Raw genomic sequence first — 24054 nt, forward strand, 5'->3', positions numbered from 1 at the left:
TGGAATCGCTGCCGATGGTTGTCGTTAGGCGCCTTCATCGCATCAAAAGAGTATAACAAAAAAATACTTTCGGAATCAAGACAATCAACCCGTCACACACTTGCGGTGGTGGCGTAGGTTCGACGTCACATCCGAAAGCGCCCGAAAAAATGGGTTAGCGCCGCAGTGATTCGAAGCTCGAGGACCGTCCCTTATGACAAGGCCATCGACATTCGGAAGGACATGTTGCGGGGAACATGGTGTCCACATACCATACAAGCGAGCTTGGTTGGGAAAAGAGCATGCCCGGGTGGTCCTCGACGGCGAGTGACATCTCCGGCTATAAGCTTTCCTTTGGTATGTGGATAAGGTGGGTCGAGACAAATCCCTGCAGCGTTGCGATCGTGGAGAGAGGCGGTGATCGTTTTAAACGTGCATTCTTTTCTTTCGAGCGTGTATTGTGGGATTCGAGAGGGCTTGCGGGAGGCTGCACTGCTTTCTCGATGGTACCCACCTCCTTGGAAAATATCGGGGTATACTACTGGGTGCCACAGGAAAGATAGTAACAATGGTTTTTCCACGTCGCCTTTCGGGTATAGTCGACAACGAGACCGATGCCAATTGGACTTGGTTCATATCTAAGTTGGGCGATGCCTTATACGAGGGTGGAGATTATCATGAGATAATTACCTTCGTGTCGGACGAGTCCAAGGGCCTTGTGAGCGCAATTGCGAGAGTCTTCCCTTCTTCGCCACATGCGTCATGCCTTCGACATTTGGAGGCCAATTTTATGAAAGCCAATGTCGGACTTGGGAAGGCATTGAGGGAGAGTCTCTGGTCTATATGCTTCCAGCATTGCGTGGGCATCCACGGCTAAAGATTTCGATGATCACAGTGAATGAGCTGCAGCCATATCACCCGAAGCTCATCATCGGTTGATTAATAAATCGGATATGGCGCATTGGTCGAATTATCCGTTCGGAGGTGATCGTTGGGGTGAGATGTATTCGAACGTCGCGAGTCGTTCAATGCTTGGATCAAGGAAGCTCGTCATTTACCGGTGACGAAAATGGTCGACTCCATAAGGTCTGCGAATGTTGATTTACACTTAACATTTAGTATTACCCTTTAAACATTCTCAATCTTTGTTTAATTACACATTTCGACTTTTAAATATTAATCGGTTCGTTTATTAATTACAATAATGTTTAAACATGTTGATCGAATTATTTAACCATCACTGTCTTTGTTTAACCTTATTTGCCGTTCAAGTTGATGCGCATGTTATGTAACCGGCGTGAGCAAGCGACCAAATGGGAGACCTACTTATGCCCGGACATACATTCGAGTTAGAGATCATTGTTGAGGGACGGACGAAATCTTCGTGTTGGTCGTTGTGTCGATGATCGCTACGAGTGATCGACCAATGCAGCGAACTCCGTGGATCTCGCCATCGAACTTGTTCATGTCGAAGGTGGCAAGTTTATGAGTATCCCTTGCAAACATGCTATGCGGCAATAATGCAGACAGACACCAACGTACATCGATTTATGAGCGGGTACTTTCACGTCGACAATTACAATCGGCATACAGGAAGCTATATTCCCATACACGCGATGGCGAGCCTTCGAGCGGAAATCGTGAGCTTCGTTTGCGACACTCTGACTAGAAAGGCACGGGCGGCCTAGGCGAAAAGAGGATCGAGTCGCGGCGTTTGATGTCCGTGAGAGTTACATTGCGGCACGCCGAGGATCCGGTCACGATCGACGATCTTGTGATGAAACTCGCCGACTAGGGCATTGTTAATAAACCGAGCGATGATGGAAACATTGTGTATTTATAACTAATTGAATGTATTTACACGGAGACATTGTTATTTTAAACGGATACACTGTAATTTGAAATATTTCAACTGATGTTTAAACGATGAATTGAATTGTGTATTGATGGGCAACTTTCCATATTTAGTTAAACAATAAGTGCATTCATTTAAAGCAGATAAAGTGTTATTTTAAACGGGTACACCGTAATTTGAAATATTTAAAACCGATGTTTAAACGATATATACTATATTTAAACAATGAAAGTGAAATGTACACAATCACAACGTAAAATTAAACAATGAAATAAAACCGAATGGAATTTAACCCGCTTTACAATTCAAAACAAACAAAAATTTACATTAAGAGTATCAAGTCATGTTCTTCGAACACGAAAACAATGAATTGAATTTGTCGGATTTACATTTGAAAACAAAAATTGATGATCGGATATACAAGACATGTTATTCAAAAGCAATGTACTTTAACCCGCTGTGACGACCCACTTTGTCAGTGGACGCCACGCCTCCCTCCTAAGTATCGCGGGTAACATACCGTAATCTCGAGGGTAAGGCGAACGCCCTGTCGCTGGCAGTCAAACTTCTCACCCCACGTATTGCTCGATAAACCGCATGAGCGTAGGCCGCGCAATCGACGCTTCCTTGTTTTTGGCGTGGGGTTTTACGTATGCGTCATGCGAGCGGGTACTTTTGCAGTCGCCGACTCGCTTAACTCCATATCGACACAAAGGTCGAATAGATTCCCCTAGTCGAGATATGCAAGTCGAGATTAGAATACCGATTTAAATACCAAAAGCGGATATTAATCGGACATAATTAAAGAACTTACCATGTCCAACGCGTCCTTATCGCATCCGGACATGAAGAATAATGCCTGTATTCTTGATTATCATTGTCGGGACTGACGACATGGAAGTGGCCATTCATGATTATCGGGAGGATGACAATTTGAACTTCATGCGAGTTCTTGTAGAGCATCCCCGATCATAGCCATAATTGTGTCATGTGCGTCGTCTCGCTTTGACATAAACAGTAAGTGATCCGATGATGAGGCCGCTTCTTGTAAGGATATGGCTCTTTGCTCGCCGACTTTTGTATTATGCATACGAAAAGCGTCCATCACATCATCGGCTGACCATCTCCTTCCCCTCAGGCGTAGTATAACCTCGTCAGCGTGAGGTCGACGGCAGTCATTCTTCCACACGATAGTCTCGAGGTTAAACGATAACAGTATATTAGAAGACCATATTGTAAATATTTAAATGATATTATCAATTGTTACATGATATTATATATAATTAAACGGTAAGGCTGAAAACTTAAATGATAACATAATGTTATTAAACACTATTAGGTAATAGTTAAACACTATAAGAAACCCTTTAAACAATATCATAAAAACGTTACACTTACTCGTCCATAGAAGCGGTTGAGGAAGATCCTCATCAACTCCTCGTCAGATTTTGTTAAAGACGACTCGAGCCAACCCATTTCTTCTTCTTCGAATAAAAAGCTTTCCCGAGCAGTATGGTCCAATTTTTCGATTGGCCTTGATCATCTCTCTCGTTGCTCGGTCGGGGTCTTCATCGACGATCTTCCTTCGATGCGGGGACGATGGCGACAACATCAACTGCAGACACATCCTTACATTGTTGTTCTTGTTGTGGGATTGTGTCCGGCTCGATCTTGAGGGACGACGGCGACAAAGATCAACCGCGACACTTCCTTACATGGTTCTTGTTGTGGTGGGATTGTGTCCCGCTTGGGTCGCGCAGACTTGTCGGCCACGGCCACGGCAACGGATTCGACGATCTTCTCAACCGTGGCCATGACAACGCAGACCAAGAACGAGGGCCACATCTTGAGGTCCGAAAACTCAGGCAGGCTTTCCCGATCCTCGAATTTATTGGTGCGACCATCGCATCTTTGCAAAAAGAGAATCAAGAAGGGCCCTCTCTTGGTATATGGCTTCCACCGATGAACGCCGCAAACGGTGTCCTTCGAATAATCTCCCGATGTCGAGGGTCATGTTAACTTTCAATTGACTAAGGTCTCCACAACCGGTGTCAAATAGCAACGCCCATTAACTAGGTTGACCGCCATAATCACAAGCCTCGCAGATTGACAAAAAGTTTAAGCGCTAATATAAGGTTTTAAACGCTAGAACTCTCGATTATTAAACGTAGATATAAAATGTTAAACGAGACCCATTTTGTTAAACGAGACGGGAATACTTTAAACAGTAGACAACAAAATGTTAAATCGTAACATCTCATTTCTTAAACGTCAACCCTCATTTGTAAAATCGCAACCATATCAAACGAACGGAAATGTACATTATAAATATTACACAAATCATAACAATCGAAAAAAACTATTTCGATAGTGTATACATACTGAAAAATGCAAAACAAAACAAAACCCTAGCCGAGAAATCTCCCTCGCAGACTAACAAAACCCTCACCGTAGAAATCCCCTGCAGACTTCAATATCTTCCAACAAAACAAAGAGCACAAAACAAAACCGAAAAAAATCTTTCTTTATAATGTAACAGCTAACATAAAACCATACTCAATACCTTAGATTGCAGAACCGATGAAATGCCAACTAGTTGCGCTGGGGACTTCTCCTTCGAGATACCGGGTGGAAAGGGAAAAAGTCGATGAAATGCCAATTGCTGAGGCTTCGCAGAGTAGACAACTTCGAGACGACTCGAATGGAAAAGTCAAGACGTGAGTTGAGAAAAAGCAATTAAACTGACTCCAATAAATTCGCCTCGGGTTACCCTCACGGAAAACCCCCACTTCCTCTCAAATCGCCGAGATGGTCTGCAGCCCACGACTCCCCATCGCAAGGGCATTTCGTCCCAAAAAAATTTGAAACTCACTCCGCTCACATCCGCTACAGGGGTTTGGGGGTTTGAAAAAACATAGACTTTAAAAGGAGGGGTTTTTGGGGATTAGCAAAACTAACGGGGTGTTTTTGGCAATTTTACAAACTTAAAGGGTTTTTTTGGCAATTTCCACTAATAATAATAATAATTTCTCTATTATTGGAGTGATCATATGAAAACTTATATTTTTTTATACAATATCTAACGTGAAATATAAATGATTAAATACTCAACTTAGCCCCTCTAAAATCTAGGATTGGCTTTTTTAATTCCTCTATTTAAATTTCAGCCGTTGAGTATCTTCATTTCATTTGTTAATTTTTATCAATGTTAGTCTTGAGGCCAACAATAGTTTGGTTTGTTGCTTGGTTTTGCTGATGTGGATTTTTTTATATTTTGAGTTTTATATTTTTTTGTTGGAGAAACCTGAGATCCATAATGTCATTGTGTAGAATATTGTTATGCTAGAAGAGGTGAAGAACAAGAAACTTCTGGTTTATAATCATCTCAAGTTGCTTAGTAGTAATCCAGTGAGGAAGTTCTTTGTGTTCTCCAAAGAGCATTTATAGGCAAGCAGCTGTCTTTTTCTTGACTCTTGGTTTGGTTTGAAGTTGTGATTTTTGTGTACTTCTTCATTTGTGTTTTCATTGTTTTGTTCATCTACATGCGCAGGGATACTTGCCTTGAAAGGAGATGGTAGGAGAAAGTTTGATAGATTGGAATGATAGAAGCATGGTTTTTGTTGCAGGATGCTTGTTCCCATTGACTAATTTTTTTATTTTATTTTATTTATTTATTTATTTATTTGTTAAAATGAGCGGTTAAGGTGCTAAAAATAGGTTAAATAATTACTATTTATATTCTTAAAAATGTATTTTCATCGAATTCTCACTTAAAAGGGATCCAACTAAACTTTTATTTTCTGATGGTTGGCTGTTAATGCTACAGTACATAGAATTTGTATTTTTAAAAAAAATAATATTTTAATATAAAAAGTCCACCTCATTAATAAAACCAAGATGTAAATGTATATAGTTTTGCCTTTGACCTTGGGACTGATATGGTCAAAATTTTACAAATAAAATGACTCAAGAGGCTGAAATTTGCATAGAGGCTGAAGGGACACATCACAAATTTTATAAAACAAAGTTTGAGTAATTAACAAACATAAATTTTCTAATGGGGATTAACTTGTTTCCGATTCCTTAAATGGGGCAAATGACGGGGAGCTCCCCGTCCCCTAAGGATCCTATCCCCCAATTAATTTATTTTAATTAATTATTAAAATATTATTTTTATAAAATAAAAATTCTTTGAAATGTTTCCCACAAGCCCTTAATAAAAAGAATATTGATTTTGTGTGTGACCTTTCATGTTTGGGATTCAAATTGTTGGATGGTTTCATCGAGCTCTTTATATACTAAATTGTATAGTTATACTTGTATAAGTTTATATTTAAGGTTTGCTCTATAATAATGATAAATATTTGGAGATGGTACGTTTTTTATATGTTATGTTGTGGAGTTTTATGGTAAAATGATTTTTATGTTTTTCATGAGTGCATTAGTATTAAATTATTTTAAAAATAAAATAAAATTTATAGGTGTATTAGCATGGGGATCCCATTAAGACGTCTACGGAGGCTGTTTTCCTGCGGGGATGAGGATGGAAGGATTTTATTCTCTTTGGGAATTCGTGGACAGGGATTCCTCATCCCCACCCTTGACGGGGGCGAGGGTGAGGGAGCCACTCTCTGTCCTCGCCCCACCTTATTACCATCTCTACCATTCGTGTTTGCGTCGTAAGTAACATGTCACATAAATCATAATATTTCCAAACACAATTATATGAAATTTTAAAATATGAATTAAAAAAAAGTAATTTTTCATAAATACATTAATATATAAATTTAAAATATATTCATACATTAAAAAGAAAAAAATTAATTATTTTATAATAAATGCTAAAAAAATAATGGCAAGATAGAAATGCATCAATTTGCACATTGTGGGCAAACAAAGCTCTCCAACAACCTGTGTTTAATTTTACAATAAAACACAAAAAAAAAAAAAAATTTAAGTACTAAATATGAAGTAGGTTTATATATAGAGTTTACAGCGTTGTTCTCTATGCATGGTATACATAATATTGAAATCCAACTTAATATAATGGATATAATATGAATAGGTATTAAGATTTTTTTAAAACTCAATGGAGATCAATCACGGCACGAAAGAAAACAAAGATTAGATGTGGCATGCATGACTTGAATCAATGATTTAAGTTATTTCAGATGGTAATTTTTTTTTACTAATATTTCAGATGGTAAATTAATCATCAAAATTATAATATTGTTTTCCTACAGAATAGTACATTTAGAATCTCAACATTACTAGAGAAAATAAAGCTGCTATGCTAAAACTAGAATTAAACAATGAATTATTTCTAAAACTTGAGCCATCAAACATATAGTAAATTTAAGTGAGTATTTTTTGAGTTACTCTGTTAATCATGGGTGGAGGAGGAATTTGAACTCCTAATCCCCACCACAAGACTCTCGTGTCTTTAGGTTGGAGTATACCAACACTAGCTTTTAATTACATATTAGATTAAAAAATTTGTAATAAATACATTTATATAATTCAAATATATATATAAATATATATATTACTAAACATCATTTGCACACATATGTAGAAATCTGTGGATGATTAAAAATAAAAGAAAAGATGAGCTTAGAATGGAAGGGTGAGGTTAGGATTTAATAAAAGAATTCTGGTGAGAAAGGCTTATTGAATGTTGATCCAACGGCTCCTATGAATAACTGTACATTTTAAATTTGCGGGCTACAATGAAAGATGCAGGCTCTATATATATTATGTGACAATAAATGATGATGTAAATTTTAAATAAAAAATAAATGTATTAAGAAATAGTAAAAGCATAAAATGGAAAAAAAAAAATTAATCTATACTATCTACAGATCCTTCGTGATATTCCAAATTAAAATTATGAGCAACACAAGAGAAACTGACTGTTAAAACATTGAACTTGTCTTACTTCTATTTATATACCTATAGAAATATAAAGAAGGTGACAAAGTTTTCTTGGATCACATAATAAAAGACCCCATCTCCTTTTGCAGGGTGCTTCACTTCACTATGGTTATGTTGCAACCAAACATCTAAAATTATCCCATTAATATTTTTTCATGCAAATAAGTATATTTAATAAATTAAATGTTGTTAATTTGATATATATATATATATATATATATACAAAAATAAGAAATTACTTATATACCCTACAATCAAAAATATACTGAAAAATTTATTAAAACCTATTATTATTTACTTTTTATCTTTGTCGTTTTGAGAAAAAATAAAAAACTAACTTATACTTCAATAAAATTTATAAGTTGATTTTTAACCTTAAAATACACAGGCAAATAAAAATATTTTGTAATTTTATATGAATAAATATGATTTTTTTTATAATAGCATATTAGTAATTATCCACTTTTACTTGGTTATGCAAGTAAAATTTTTTTTTAATCGATATTAATTAAATCAAAATCTTGCTAACTTTACATCGTGTTTTTACACATATAATTCTTTAACTTAAAAATAAAAAATTATAATTACAAAGTTGGTGCAAAACCATTTGAATAACTTAAATTACCCAAAACCCCATTTGTTAATTGTTAACATAGTTTAGTATACTATTATGTCTTACCTAAATCAAACTTCTCAATTTACAATTATATCTAACAAACACTACTACAGGAGAATCTAACTGATTTTTTTGGTCAGGTCCATATATTGATTACCCTAGTTATCGGTTGGTCTACTAGAAGAACTTTTGTCATCCTCGTGACCAAGGGGATTGGAGAATTATGGACCTTTTTAACTTCAATCAAGCGTTACTGGGGAAGTGGTGGTGGAAGTTTGTGACGGATCCTTCTTGGTGTGGAGCGAATGTGGTTCAATTCAATTATGGTTTGTCTCGATGGAATCTGTTCCCTAGATAGATGGAAAGGATTTCTTTTTTTTGGAAAGGGGTGTCTAGTTGTCTTCCTACTCTTAGAGGATGCATCCTGCAAGGAATCAATATAGAAGATGATATGCTCTTTTGGAAAGACCGTTGGCTTAATGGGAGGGTGCCCATGTTTTTGTGGCTGGAGGAATTAAAAAACAGTCAACACCCTAATGGCATAGTTCAGGACCTTATCCTTTTGTTAGAGGAGGCTGCCTTTACAGAGAACGGGGATATTTTGCTTTTTAAAGACTGCTTGCGGTCGTCTAAAGGGGCGACAGGAGATAAGAAATGGTGGATGCTTACTGGGAATGGGGCTTTTTGATGAAATCATTCTATAATTCCTAAATGATGGGGGTTTGAGATGCCTGGCTGCAAAGTTTTTTTGGCGCAACTGGTGTCCAAGGAAAATCAACCTCTTCAATTGACTTGTTTAGAAGAACAAGATTCTTTCTCTAGAGAATCTGGCGCGACGAAGGTGCAATAGGCTGCCGACAACAACTTTTGTGATGTGTCATTTGGGGATTGAATTTGTAGATCATCTCTTCATTCAATGCCCTTTTGTTAAACAAGTGTGGGATTATTTTATCAAGCTTCTTCAGTTCCCTAATCCACCTTCTTCCATGTTCCTCCTTTGGGGGCCGTGTTGTTTGTTTTTGCGACATGCGATGAGGGATATTGGGGATTTAGTCGTGAAAAGTGCTTGTTTGGAATATTTGGCTTACAAGAAATGATCGCATCTTTAATGCTAATGTTTTTCCTGCTCATTGTATTATCTTGAAAATTGGTTGAATGATTTTATCTTGGTTCTCTACTGACGCAGAGGGCTCTAGAGGGAAGCTGGAAGATTTTATTTCAACCATTAGATGAAACCTGGAGTTTTTAGGTTCTCGGGTGGATGAGTCTAGGGAGGTTCCGGCGGCAGAGGAGGTGCATGATCAGAGCATGGGCTAGATTTCTTTTGGGTGTGGCCTTGAAGATGGCTTATGTTCCTCGCTCTGGTCTATTGCCCTCTTTTTTATCTTTTTTTCTGGATGTATTACCACATCTAGTGGTATGGTGGTTTTTTTTTGTTTCCTCCATTTTGGATTAGTGGAGGGTTGTTGTATAAATTTTTTTTTTTTAATATAAGTAGTTTATTTAATTTTTTTTTATTTTAAAAAAATCTAACTGACCCAAAATTAGTCCCATATTGACTAATTAAACATAGTGATCATGTGCATGTAAGCTTGGGACAACCCTCAATATGAAGGTGTCCTTTTGGATGTGGACTCTCCATTTGTGCATAACAAATACTTGTTTTTGTTGAGAGTCTATGCGGGGCCAAACATGGAGGACCACTCAAATGAGCACCGGTATAAATAGGAGTTATCTTTCCTATCATAGGGTCTGCAGACCCTATGCTTGTGTGCATAACGGAGAATCACACTTTTTAATTTTAATTTTTATTAATTTTTATTTTTTGGAAATGAATATTAATTATATGCACATTTGCAAATCTATGAGCATGAATCAATATCACCAAGCAAGCTTAAAACTTTCATCACAAGTTCCCAAATGAAATTCCCATATTATCATTGACTTGTCATGCCTGTATTCAATAATAATGTGCCACTTTTTAATTCAAGGACAATGCCTTTGCATGCCAGCACAGCTAGTCATAGACCCATTTTCAAAACCACATTTATTGAGACATTGTTCCAACCCATTCTAAATCAGAATAAATTTTGTGTGTTGTGATGCTCCACCACTAACTAACAACGAATATCGCTAAAGTTACATTTAACAATAACCAGGGTTTTAAAAAACCCAAAGCTATCATAATATCATAATCTCTCCCCCAGTACTAGTTTCATTCTAAAAATTTTCTTTGACCTTTTTTACATATTTATTTAAAATTCTTTTTTATCAAGCATTAAATAGTTTTTGACAATTTTATCTTTTATTTTTTAATATAGTTCGATATTTTTTTAATAATTTTTTAAAACCTTAAAATACTATGTTAACAGTGAGAATAAAAAATATAATTAAATTCTAAAAAAAATAATAAAATTTTCATGGGTTTTAAATGATGGTAATTTTAAAAAATTGATAGAATAGAGGGAAGGGAAGGGAGTAATTGATAGGTACCACCACTAGGCCTTTCATTTTCTTTCCAACTCACCAGCTGAGATTTGATATTACAACTTGTCCATATTTATTAATTAATAATAACAAAAAGTTCAACTAATTATAGTGATATTGGATAACTTTACATTCAGATTTATATAAAATGCCAGATTTAATAAAATATCAGAAAAAAAGTATTAATCTGCATATTGTATTAGTTCAGATTAAAGTGGGTATGAATATTTTTTTCAATTAAAACAAATGATGTTTTTAAATTTTTTTTAAATTTGAAAGTAATTAATCAAGAACCATGAGTGTAATCTTTATTTTATTTTCTATCAATTTATTTATTGATAATGTGGACAATCTATTATATAGTCGACCACTTTACCTGTTGCGTAAGAGTGATGTCTTAACTACTCTCGGTCATTGCCACAATGGCTTTTATTTATTTATTTATCTATTTATTTATTTATTTTTTGTAGATTTTGTTTTTATTTATTTATTGAGTTATAAATTTAGAATTGTGCTATGATAATAATTTTAATCAAGAAAAAGGATTAAAACATATTTATAATAATGAAAGTTACAATTAAAAGATATATTTTTTTATGTTTATAAAAAGGAAAAATTAATTATAAGTCTTTGAAAGTTTCAAAACTTTCTACACAGACCCTCTAACATTTGAATTTTCTAAACAGTCTATCATTTTCAATTTACTTCATTTTCAATCAATGTAGCTCACTCCGTCAATTTATTCTATTTTACCATATGTATTTCCCATTTAATAAGTATATTTTTCATTTAACATTGCTTGTTTATATGTAACCACATAATTTTTCACTTAATATATTAACTTTTCATTTAATATTTGTTTTTAATGTTTAATATCTGACATTTTCGTCTACTATTATGTGTTTCCTCTTTAAAAATTGAGGTGCATTTCTCTCAACGTCAGCTACATTAATGACAAAATGATTGAAAGATAAACTATCAAAAAAAGGATTTTTTTTAAGAATACCCAAATTTGATTGGACGATCTGTATATAAGTGAAATTTGGAGGAACTTTTATGGTATTTCCAATTATAAAATTTAAATAATTATTTATTATTTATTACATCAATGTAATTACGTCAACCAATTGAACTGGTTAATTTGGTTAAATAGTGGAACATTCACTTCATGGTAAGGTCTGGCATGATATTAAAAAAGCTAATAAGAACTATTCACCGGATTTTGTTTTTCTCAAATATGAGTAATGCTATATAAAGCGAACTTCTTGTCCGGAATGTTTGCACTACTAACATATATCCTATTCTCTCTCTCATAATCAGCCATCTTATCAAAAAACAACAACAAAGAAAACATCACATCTCGTCTGAAATTTGGCCCTAATTCCTCTTTCTCTCTTCGTCTTCGCATGGCCACCAAACTCGTCGCTCACCGTTGCTACCGCCACTGACACCGTTAAACCCCATCACCAATTTCCCTGTGTCTCTAGACCTTTCCTCTTGGGGGCCATCCAAGATTATCACCTGCGAGCGACCAAGCTCATCGCTCACAATTGCTGCCACCACTAACACCAACAAACCCATCACCCATTGTCCTTCGTCTCCGAACATCTCATTTCCGACACCATCCAAATCCATCACCAACGCGCCACCAGGGTCGTCACTCATCGCTCGTTGGCACTACCACCACCGACACCAGTGAACCTCTCCATACATACTGTCACTCCTTCATCACCTCGTGTAGCTGAATCTCACCACGCCGTGGTCGTTACCTTTGGTTGATCCTCTCCACACTATTTGGTAACACTCACTCTCTTTGTCTCTCTCTCTCTCTCTAAGTATACTCTCTCTCTCTATCTCTTTAACTAACAAAGTTGTAATCTTAGGCCAACCTGTGCCAGTCGCCTGCAACTGAACCTATCCCACTGTGCTCGTCGTCTACGGCTGAACCTCGCCACATCGTTTGTTAACATACTCTCTCTCTCTCTCTCTCTCTCTCTCTCTCTCTCCATGTGTGTGTGTGATAATATTTTAGTTAAAGATGATATTTTAACTAATTTTTTTTACTAATTAACAATCTATCAGTTATTGGTAACTGATTATGATTATTATTATTAGCAAAATAGTAATAGTGGAAATTAATAACATATTAATTAGCTAGAATCAATGTTTTATACACAAGGTTGATTGTTCAAGCCTTCATTATTGAAATTGAGAAGAAGTTCAAAATATGAAACTATACTTGCTTGTAAAAGTGTCTCGTACAAATGTTTCTAGATCATACATATATACATTATATTTTAGAGAAAAAGGTATTTTGATTTGTTTAAAAGCTAAAAAAATGGGTTGTAAGATGATAGCATGAAGTAGGAGTTCTTGTACATAGCTTTACCAAATAAAGCTACAATGTAATTTTTATTAATTTATTGTAGTTATTTTTTATCTATCAGTATAGATGCAAATCGAGGAAAATATGGAAAAATCAAAGGCTGGGTTTTTTAAGCGGAGCAAGAATGAAGGAAAAGATAGATCTTCTAGTTTAGACATACTGAATAAGGAAAAAGATAAATTAGTACAACTAGAGGATTTATTATCTTAAAAAAAGTTGCCCTAGAACCTAGTATGGTACTTAATTCTGAAGAAGAAATTTATAATTTCTATATTGCGTATGCTTGGCTTAAAGGGTTTGGTATTACCAAAAAGAGTACTAGGTCAGATGATGATGGAAAATTTATATATTACATACTTGCATGTGTAAGAAGTGACAAAATAATATCTACTGCAAAAAATTCTTTCAATATAAGGCTATCCGCTAAAATAAATTGTCGGACCAAAATTAATGCCATTATTGGTAATGACGAAAGCTTAACTATTTCTAGTGCTCATTTGGAGCATACTCATGCACTTACTCCTCACAAATCCCATTTTCAAAAGTGCAATAAAAAAATGGATACATATGTTAAGAGAAGGCTTGAACTAAATGATTAAGCAGATATAAGTTTAAGCAAAAATTTTCATTCATTAGCTGTTGAAAGTAGTGGATATAAAAATTTAATATATACTGAAAAAGATTGTCGGAATTATATTGCAAAAAGTTTAGACTTGGAGTTGAAGATGCTGAAGCTCTTGCCAATTATTTCTCTTGTATACAACAAAGAAACTCAATTTTTTTATTTGATTGATATTGATAAAGAAGACCATTCGAAAAATGTATTTTGGGTAGATGCAAGGTCTATAGTGGCTTATGAAGCTTTTAGGGATGTAATATCATTTGACACAACATACTAAACGAGTAAGTATGACATGCTCTTTGCTCCATTTGTCGGTGTAAACCATCATGGATAAACAATATTACTTGGATGTGGTTTATTGTCAAAGGAAGACACAAAAACTTACATATAGTTGTTTAAAACTTGGTTAGAATACATGTCAAGCAAGACCCTAAAGGCAATCGTTACAAATCAATGCATGGTTATCCAAGGTGCAATTAGAGAGGTTTTTCCAAATTGTCACCACCATCTCTGTCTTTGGCATATTATGAGAAAGGTTCCTAAGAAGCTTAGAGGATTGACTTAGTACAAAGAAGTAATTTTTTTTTTTTGAAAAACATCGTCTATAAAGCAACTGATATTGAAGAATTTGAAGACATTGGGTTGAAGATGATAAAGAGCTATAACATTGAAAAAAAATGAATGGCTGAATTCCTTATATAAAAATCGTCATTGTTGGGCACCTATATATGTCAAAAGAATTTTTTGGGCCAGAATGTGTACCACAGAAAGAAGTGAAAGTATAAATACTTTGTTTGATGGTTATGTTGGTCTAACAGCATCATTGAAACAATTTGTTGAGCAGTATGATAATGCATTGAAAAACAAGATTGAAAAAGAAAAGAAAGCTGGTTTTGCTTCTTTTAACTCCAAGTTTTTCAGTGATAACCGATTGTCATTTTAAAAAAGCAACTAGAAGAAGCTTATACAAATGAAGTGTTTAAATTGTTTCAAGATGAGTTGAGGGGGATGTTTTATTACAATCTCACATTTGTCAATTCAGATGAAGAAATTTTATGCATTTTATGTCACAGAAATTTGTAGAGGAAAAGAAGGCAAACTTAGAAAGCAAGTGATGTTCAATGTATTTTACAATGAAGTCGAATTAGATATTAAATGCACATGCCATTTATTTGAGTTTAGAGGAGTTATTTTCAGACATATATGCAAGGTTCTTATTGAAAAGAATGTAAAAGAGATTTTATCTTGATATATTTTATCTTGTTGGAGGAAGGATATTAAACATGGCCATACTTATGTGATGAATTGTTACGATGACACACAAAGTACTGAGACAAAAGCAAGACACAACAAATTATGTTCTCATTTTTCTAAAGCTGTTGACATCGGAGCATAATCAACTGAGAAATATAATTTTCTGATGAAATGTGTGGATGGGACAATAGAGAAGGTAACAGATGATGCAAATTATTGGGAGAGTCATTCTAATGAAGTTCTACCACCAATGCTATTGCAAGAAGAACGCCAAACAACAACTTAAAGAACAAGATTTCAACTCTTTAAATGTGCGGAGTATGGGCCGACCACCATCAAAAGTGGAAGAAGTCAGTTAAGGAAAATAATTATTAGAAAGAAGAAAAAGGTACTTGCAACTTATATCATTCTTTCTCAATTATTTCTGGGTCTAAAACTAATGTTATTTTTTTGTAGAAAGTCTAACCAAAAGGAATTGCACAAACTCAAAACGACTCCCAAGTTGAACTTTGTACATAAGAAATTGTGGTAATGCTATGTTATTCAAATTTTATATTTGTTATAGTATTGCAAAAAAAAAATAACATATATTATTTTTCTCCTAGGCGTTCGTACAACAATATGGTTCTTCTTTGGATTTCACAAGTCCATGCAACAACCGATTACAATATAGATGATGTTTTATTGTGAGTAATGTATTTGCTTTGAATTGTTTTACTTTTTTAAAATCTTCTTAGTAGTCCTTTATTTTTTTTTTGGTGGAAACTTATGTATCTTGATGAGCTGGTGAAATGGGGTCTTGAACATGTCATATCTTATAGTTTCTAGTTAGTAATTGTGTGGAGCAAAGACTTGTGTGTGAATATTGGATGATGATCTTGTTTGGCCAGTGAGGTTGCTTATTGGTAAACCATGCACTGTTTGAATTATATTATAGATGCACACACAGAGATATAAATATAATGCGATTCACAAAAGGTGGATGTGTGCCACTTATTCAATAAAATTCAAAGTGAAATTATATTTTTTGAAGTATTTTATAGCTCTTATGCATGTGCTTTGGTCAATACACTTTGCATTAAAGTAGACAAAAAGGCACAAGTTAATGTTCTACTCATGGTGTTGTATAATGGACCATACTTATAAATCACGTTTTAGATACTAAATCTTATTTTGATTATGTGTTGTTTTACAAACCAATACAAATCTTTTTCTTCCTTTGGGAGTGTTATAGATGACTGTAATTTTCAACTCTTAGATGATAGGTATGATCTTCTTTAATTTGATGTTACCTCATTCCTTGAATTGGTTGCTGATATGTGGTAGATATATTACATGAAAATATGGATCCCTAATACTTTTATGAACATAGTTGTCCTCGAGCCATTACTAAAGTTAAATTAATTTTTACCCCAATCGGTTTTATATTATTTGAGGTCGTGAAATGCGGTGGCCATAATCGCTCGCTACTCCCTCATTATTGTCCTTCATATATCATAATCCATGTGTATGTCCTTGTTTTTTTACAACTTTTTGAGGAATAAGTTTAGTTAATTCGCTCATATGATTTTATCTTATGATCATACTTTTCTCTTGTGTTAGATAACATTACTTGTGTTCATCTACCTCAGCCTTCGATTTGGTTGCTGCTGGCTTGTACTGCTGTCACTAAATGTTCTTCTATGCTGCAAAAAAAAGGTTAAAAATGGTTTAATGGAGATAATTTCTGCACTTGACAAGTATGAGCAGGGAATTGAGGCTTTGCTTGGATGAGGTGAATGAGGGGTTTATAAAGGAGGGTGGAGTAGGGTAAAGTAAGGGAAGTGGAGTATTTAAGTTATACCTTGTTTGGGGCTAAGGTAAGGTAAATGGAGATTATCAACCCTTTTAATGTTTGGATTGAAGGTAAGAGATAGTAAGGTTTTATGGTAATATTACTAAAATATTCTTTAGTATGTTGTAATGAGATTGTTAGATATTATTATAAACTACTAACAAAAAAAGACATATAAAAAAACAAATATTATAAATATTATCTTACCATAAATATGCTTTTAAAAAAATAAATATGATTTTTCAAAATTATTTGGAAAGATTCAGAGTATTTTTTTGTAATTGTTTGGAAAAAAATTGAGGCATTTTTTTGTCCAAAAAAATTTTGAGGTATTTTTTTGTAATTGTTTGGAAAGGTTGAGGGCATTTTTGTCCAGAAAAATTGAGATTGGGGCATTTTTGAAAAATCCTTAACTCTAAATAAACAAATATGTAATTGTTTGGAAAAAGTTGAGAGCATTTTTGGTCCAAAGAAAAATTCAAAAACCTCGCTAATCCCCACTTTGGAGGGTTGAGAAATGAGGGTAAATGGAGGTTTCTCAACCCTCCATTTTAACCCTCTCATACCCTACCCTCCATATAATCCCCTGGATCCAAAACAAGGGTTTGGTAGATAACCTTACTTTACAAAACCTCCAAAAACCTTCTCCCAAGCAAGCCCCAAGGATTGCTTAGGTGCTTGAATGCTGCATCTATGAGGATCACATATGGCATATGGGTTAGAATCAGAACATGACAGAGTTCTTACTGTGATTTTGGTTTTTGTTATCATTACTTTTTCTTGATAATCTATGATGTACTTCAGTTGGCATTTGTTTTCAGCTTTTTTATCATTGAAAGAATTTTTTTTGGCCAAACTATAGCAGTATTCTTTTCAAATTATGGTAGATTGATGCTCATAAATGATAGCTTTGTGTTATGTATTTGGTTTTCAGAATCAAGGATATTATATTGACTACTAAGTTCAATTGTGTGAGTTTCATACTTAGTGGCATATTTATGCTAAATAAGTTTTCTTTTGACATTATGTCAATTTCATTGTGAAGGAAGTTTCATGAACAAATTTGGAATGCAACATCTAGAAAAAAAATGTTTAATTAATTATATTGTATTCACAAGAAAATCATCTACGCATATAACCTGCAAATCAAGCAACACGTCAATTCAGTAAAAAAAAAAAATCATCGGCATGAATGAAGTTCAGCGAAAAGCAAGCAAAACAGAAATGATCTTCAGAGTCATTATTGGAAGGAGATGGACTTCAATTGCCCTGAAAAAATTCACACACAATAGCAATACATTCATACAATGATGAAAATCAAAATGGCAAGTTTCAAAATATTAATACTAACTCCACTTGAGGTGTGTGCACTCCAAGCCATTTTGCAAATTCATAACCGAGACGTTCCGATTGCGTGGCCATTTGAGAAGTTGAAAATTTGATCACCACCACAGCTTCATTTTGCAAGAGATCATCACTACTCATGGTGTTAAAAAAAGCAAAGAAAACAACACCTCCAGAATTCACAGTCACCTACAAATACAAATCATTCAGAAAATTTAAACAACCAATGCACATGAAATCATCAATCATGCCAAAAATTGCTACTTGCCAAGAATGAAAAAACATGAGAGTTCCTCCGGAGCTTTATTCAATTCATCCTCATAATGATTAGCATTGGTGGTATACTTAGTATGACTCAATGATGAGAGAGCATCCCATGAGAATGATTTTGATTCAATGTCAAGCATGAAAGCATTACCCAGCTTGGCCCACAAGCTAATCTCCGGAGCCTGATCACAAGGCTCAGGCTTTACCAGTTCCCCACTAGATTCCGTTAATTTAGGACTTAGCCAGCTCAAGAAATTAAAAAGACTAAAATCAATGGAGATAGATCTAAGAAATAAAGAGCTTTGGAGGAATGAGAGTTCACCAGGAAGAAATGGCCATGGTGTTAGGGTGATTGCGAGGGCGATGGGGAGAGCCGGAGGCCAGAAACCTACTATGGCGTGGCGAGATTCAGCTACACGAAGAGGTGAAGGAGTGACAGTATGTATGGAGAGGTTCGTCGATGTCGGTGGTGGCATTAACGGTGAGCAATGAGCGACAACCATGGTGGCACGCTGGTGATGGATTTAGATGATGTCGGAGAGGAGAAGTTTAGAGACGAAGGGCAACAGATGATGGGTGTGTTAGCTTCGGTAGCGGCAACGACGGCGAGGGATGAGCGACATGCTTGGTGGCACGCTAGTGATGGACTTGGATGGCACTGGAGAGGAGAGGTCTAGAGACGAAGAAGGGTAACGGGTGATGGGATTTGTCCGCGTTGGTGGTGGCAGCGACGCCGAGCGATGAGTTTGGTGGCCGTCTCTCTAGAAAGAGGAACAAGTGATGTTTTCTTTATTGTTGTTATTGTTTTTTTTAAGGCGGGTGATTAGGAGAGAGAGAATAGGATACACGTCAGTCATGCAAACATTTCAGACAAGAAGTTCGCTATATATAACATTACTCTTTATATAATAAGCAAGCAAAATTGTTTGTGTTAGCTTTGTGAGAAAGCAAGTTACTTAAATGATAGATTTAATTTTTTTTATTAACATTTTTAACTGATTTTGGTGAGAGGACTATATAAATAAATAAATAAAATTTCTGGGGATATATTAGTAAGTAAAATTTTTATAATACACATAAGCAATTTGTTTTTTTCAAGGCATGCAAGTAAATATATTAATAATTTAATTTCTTTTGTTATAACTCTTGTTTGAGCTTGGCTCTACGATTGCCATTATTTAACACTTGCCAACTGTGACGTGGCAACTATTATGAGGTAGCACTATTATATGGCAACTCATGATGATGTAACAAGAGAAGACATGAAGATATCACTCTATCTTTAGAAGAGTTATATGGCAAGACAAGCAAAGTGTTAGATACCTCTTGATGTGCAAGCAATGGTCTTATGAAAAGACATCTATATTTGGCAAGTGAATCAAGCTTGGGAGATCAACTACATGGAGGCCAAGATCTCATTGAAGCTATTTATGGGCATAGCTATTTGAAGACACAAATATGCATAGAGAATATTGAATAACTAATCTTGGATGAATAAAAGATCAAGCTTGGTAACAAACAATATTGTGAAAGACCAAACTTGGATGAATGAAGATTAAGTTTAGAAACCTGAAGATTGAAAATCAAACTTGGATGAATGAAGATCAAGTTTGGAAAGATCATGAAGACTAAATTTGGATGACTTAGAAATCAAGTTTAGTGAAATATTTGACAATCATTTAAGATTCTTTTAAAATATTTGCGAGGATACTATTGATAGGACGTGAGAAGGCGATCTAGTTGTTGGTAGGTCAAGATCGGGAGGATTTGACTACATCGACTCAAACTTAAACACAGTCAGGAGGACTGAAGGCTTCTGCAAGTCGCGTTATAACAGAAGTTGCAACTCAATCAAAGTCAGCAGGTAGGCTGCGTTGTAAGCTTAGTTGTAATAGCAGTTGCAACATCTAAATTTGGAAGATGTCCAAATTAGAGGCCATAGAGATTCTAAAAGATGGAAGTGCTATATTTGAGATGTTGAGACGTCTATATAAGAAACCTTGCTCCAAAATTTAGTATGAGCCACCGGAGAGACCCAAGTGTGTGGGCGAGAGTGAGTGGGCATTACCTTTGTGAGGATAAGTGTCAGAGTTATACTCATTTATATTCCCCTCTTTTAGTAGATTTTTATCTCTGGTCTTAGACTCTCAGATGTAGACAAGTGTTATGCTGAACTGGGTTACCAAGTTCATGTGCCTCCTTTCTCTTTGGTTAGTGTCAGTGTGTGATTGTGTGAGTGTTTGCATGAGAGATTGAGTGAATTTTAACCCATAATACATCCGCTGAAACTAACAATTCTTGTTTGAATTATATCATATTTTCAGGTATTGAAGGTTAAAAGCTAAACTGGACTATACTATCCTTTCTATTTGTTTAACTAAACAGAAAGGAATATAGTTATAGTAATTCGATTTTATAAAAATTTAAATCTATAAAATTGAAATGCCATATTGCATTCTTCAATTTCCTCAAAACTTTAAATTAAATAAAATAAATGAGATTTTGAACTTTCAAACAAAGCCTGCTCAAAATTAATTCCCAACTATGTTTTACTAAAGCTTAATCAATATCAAATAGAACTCGATAGCTAGAATATGTAAATATATTAATTTTTATATATATTTATAATCACAATTTCTATTATGTATATTATTATTATTATTATTATTATTATTATTATTAAGAATAAGTATTAAATTAAAAATTAAATTTTAATTCTAAGCTAAATTACGTCACATTTGAATTATTAAAAATAAATTTATTTTATACTTATTTTGAGCAAAATCAAACTAAGTTCAAAGGTTTAGAATAAAAATTATGTGCTTTGTTTGGAGAAGGCTTGAATTCAAGTTCTTTAATTCGTAAATATACATTTGGGTTTTTATGGGAATAATAATGATTTTTTTTTTCTTTCAGATTTGCATGACAGGTTAAATATTTTTTTGTAAGTTTTTTAAACAATTATAACTAGTGCACTTCTAAAAGCTAGTCGGTCCTTTGACATTTTTAAATAAAGAATATTTCTCTTATTCAAAAATAAAAATAAAAATACATAATAAAATAAAATAAATAAAATCAAACTGAGGTCAAAGTTTTGCAATGAAAATCAACCTCAACTCAGACATGTATTCTTGAGGGTAAGCTAAGCCCACCGGATTAAGCTTAGCGCTTTTTGGAATAACAGGTGATAAGCAACCTTTCTTATGAATATAAATAGATCTAAAGCAAGATCTTGGGCCCTGAGATGTAAAAGTATATATGCATGTACAAAAAATAATATAAGAATCCTAGGTGAACGGTGTATGAACAGTATGGGAAACAGTACTGTCTGGGGAGGGATTTGAACCTATGACCATCTCTTTTACACTTTGGTTTCATACTATTGAGCTATCCAAAGACCAACAAGCTTTGTTCTTTTTATATAATTTCTAAAGCCCTCTTCAAACATAGATTGTTTATTTATTTATTATTTTTATTTTAAAAATTCATTTGTTTAGCCCTGCCATCACGGAAAGAAAAGTGGATATAATGGGGGTGGTTATAACGTTATAAATGAAGAAAATGTCACATTATGATTGGCATTATGGGATGGAGAAGAGGTGGCGTGTCATTTCAGTATTTTACTATTTTTTTTAATTCTTTTAATTATATATACACGCATAAAAAGAAATTATAAATAAAGGTGTACACATTTTCAATTTTGTATAGAAAATATAAACTCCAAATAACCAATGTCTCCTGTGTACACAAGTGAGAAAGAAAAATTCAATGGTAATTTTCTTTAAATAAAATTCAATACAAAATGAATAATGTGAAATATTAGCAGTATGTTAATGTGTTATATAAAAACCGGTATTTGAAATGCTAGGGCTTTTTTCTGAGTCATGTGACTGACATTATTATTGACAAACTAAACTAAGGGTGATTTTCTAACATTGTTTTTTTTTTTTCTTTTTTTATAAAAAACAATTCCAACATTATTTATTTATTTTTACTTGTTTTAAAAAGAGAATTACTTGCACATCTCCTGTATAAGTGGATAATTATTAATTTGTCTTTATAAACATTATATTTGCTCATATATTTATGCAAAATATTTTAAATTATTTTATTTATACATCTATACAGTTAAATGATAATTTAATATTTAAAAATTTTATTAAGTAGATATATATATATATATATATATATATATATATATTTGAGAATCATGGACAAGCAAAAATTTGAACCTTTGATTTTGAGTGAGGGTTAGGGTTTGACTCTCTCTCTCTCTCTCTCTCTCTCTCTAGATGTTAAGACTAAAATAATAAAAATGTGTGTTAAAGTGATTTATCCACATTGTCATAAAAAAAATAGTATGGAGAAGAAAAAAAATACTAACTATCATGTTGCAGGAGGGATTGGATTTTTTTTTATATATAAGAAATATATATTTACAAATAAAAATGATTTATATATATATAAGCAAAACACCATTTGAAAATTAAGGTCTTTCCAAGATGAATGACTAAAAAAACTATTGAGTTAGAAACAGAAATTTAGCAACAAAATTATTTTGTTACTAATTAGCAACGAATCAAGACGGATTAATCATCCGTTTTCATTTTAGAAACGAACTTTACATTCGCCTCAAAGTTTGAAATGTAAGTTTTATCAATTGCTAATCCGTTTTTAATTTACAAACGAATTACAAATCCGTTTCTAAATTAGTAACGGATAACAATTTTGTTTCTAATATTAGCAACAGAACATACTTTCGTTGGTAAATTAATAACGGATAACAAATCTGTTTCTAATATTAGCAATGGAACATAATTCCGTTGGTAAATTAGAAACGAAAAGAAATTCCATTGCTAAATTTATATTTTTATTAAAAAAATTTAAATAAAATGATAAATAACTTTTATGCATATGTATAGGTATAATATTTGTTTAAAAAATTTATCATAGAGATACTTATTCATAGGATTAGTATTTAATGAATATTAGACCAATATTTTCAAATTTTGATTATATTTTTTTTAATAACATGATTGCTTTGTATCAATTAAACGGACCCGATTGGAAACTAGTTGAGCAGCATATCATTAAAGTACACAAAGACATAACAAGTTTTGGACAGAAAAGCACATAAAACAAAGCCAATATCTTTGCGTCAAGCACTACTCTCAGCAAGACAACTGCTTATAAATCAAGCCTTAGATTTAAACTAGTGTCTTTGGCGTCGCCTTCTCTAATTCCTCAAATCAACTAGCTCACTATATTGAAGAATTGCATGAGCATCATCATAGGTTGTCGCCATCTCTCCTGTTACCCCGCATCTTCTGCGTAGTTGCAGCATGGACCGTAGTTCTATGTGGTATTGTTCCATGTATATATCTCGCAACTCGGATACAATGATCGTGGTAAAGTCTCTTGGTCTCATGGTCACCACCAGGTGTGTCTGCAGCACTAATACGTGAGTCTGAACTTG

At 33.8% G+C, this 24054-nt stretch overlaps 1 long non-coding RNA gene across 1 annotated transcript; it reads right to left on the reverse strand.

The window, feature by feature from the left end:
* Positions 1-18226: 18226 nt before the first annotated feature.
* On the reverse strand, positions 18227-19375 carry LOC120270836. Its single transcript, XR_005539689.1, has 2 exons — positions 18901-19375; positions 18227-18500 (listed from the first exon to the last, which is right to left on the reverse strand). It is a non-coding gene; the product is annotated as an uncharacterized LOC120270836 (long non-coding RNA).
* Positions 19376-24054: the final 4679 nt, after the last annotated feature.

The sequence above is a fragment of the Dioscorea cayenensis genome, chromosome 10, assembly GCF_009730915.1.
Source record: "Dioscorea cayenensis subsp. rotundata cultivar TDr96_F1 chromosome 10, TDr96_F1_v2_PseudoChromosome.rev07_lg8_w22 25.fasta, whole genome shotgun sequence".
Classification (NCBI taxonomy): domain Eukaryota; kingdom Viridiplantae; phylum Streptophyta; class Magnoliopsida; order Dioscoreales; family Dioscoreaceae; genus Dioscorea; species Dioscorea cayenensis.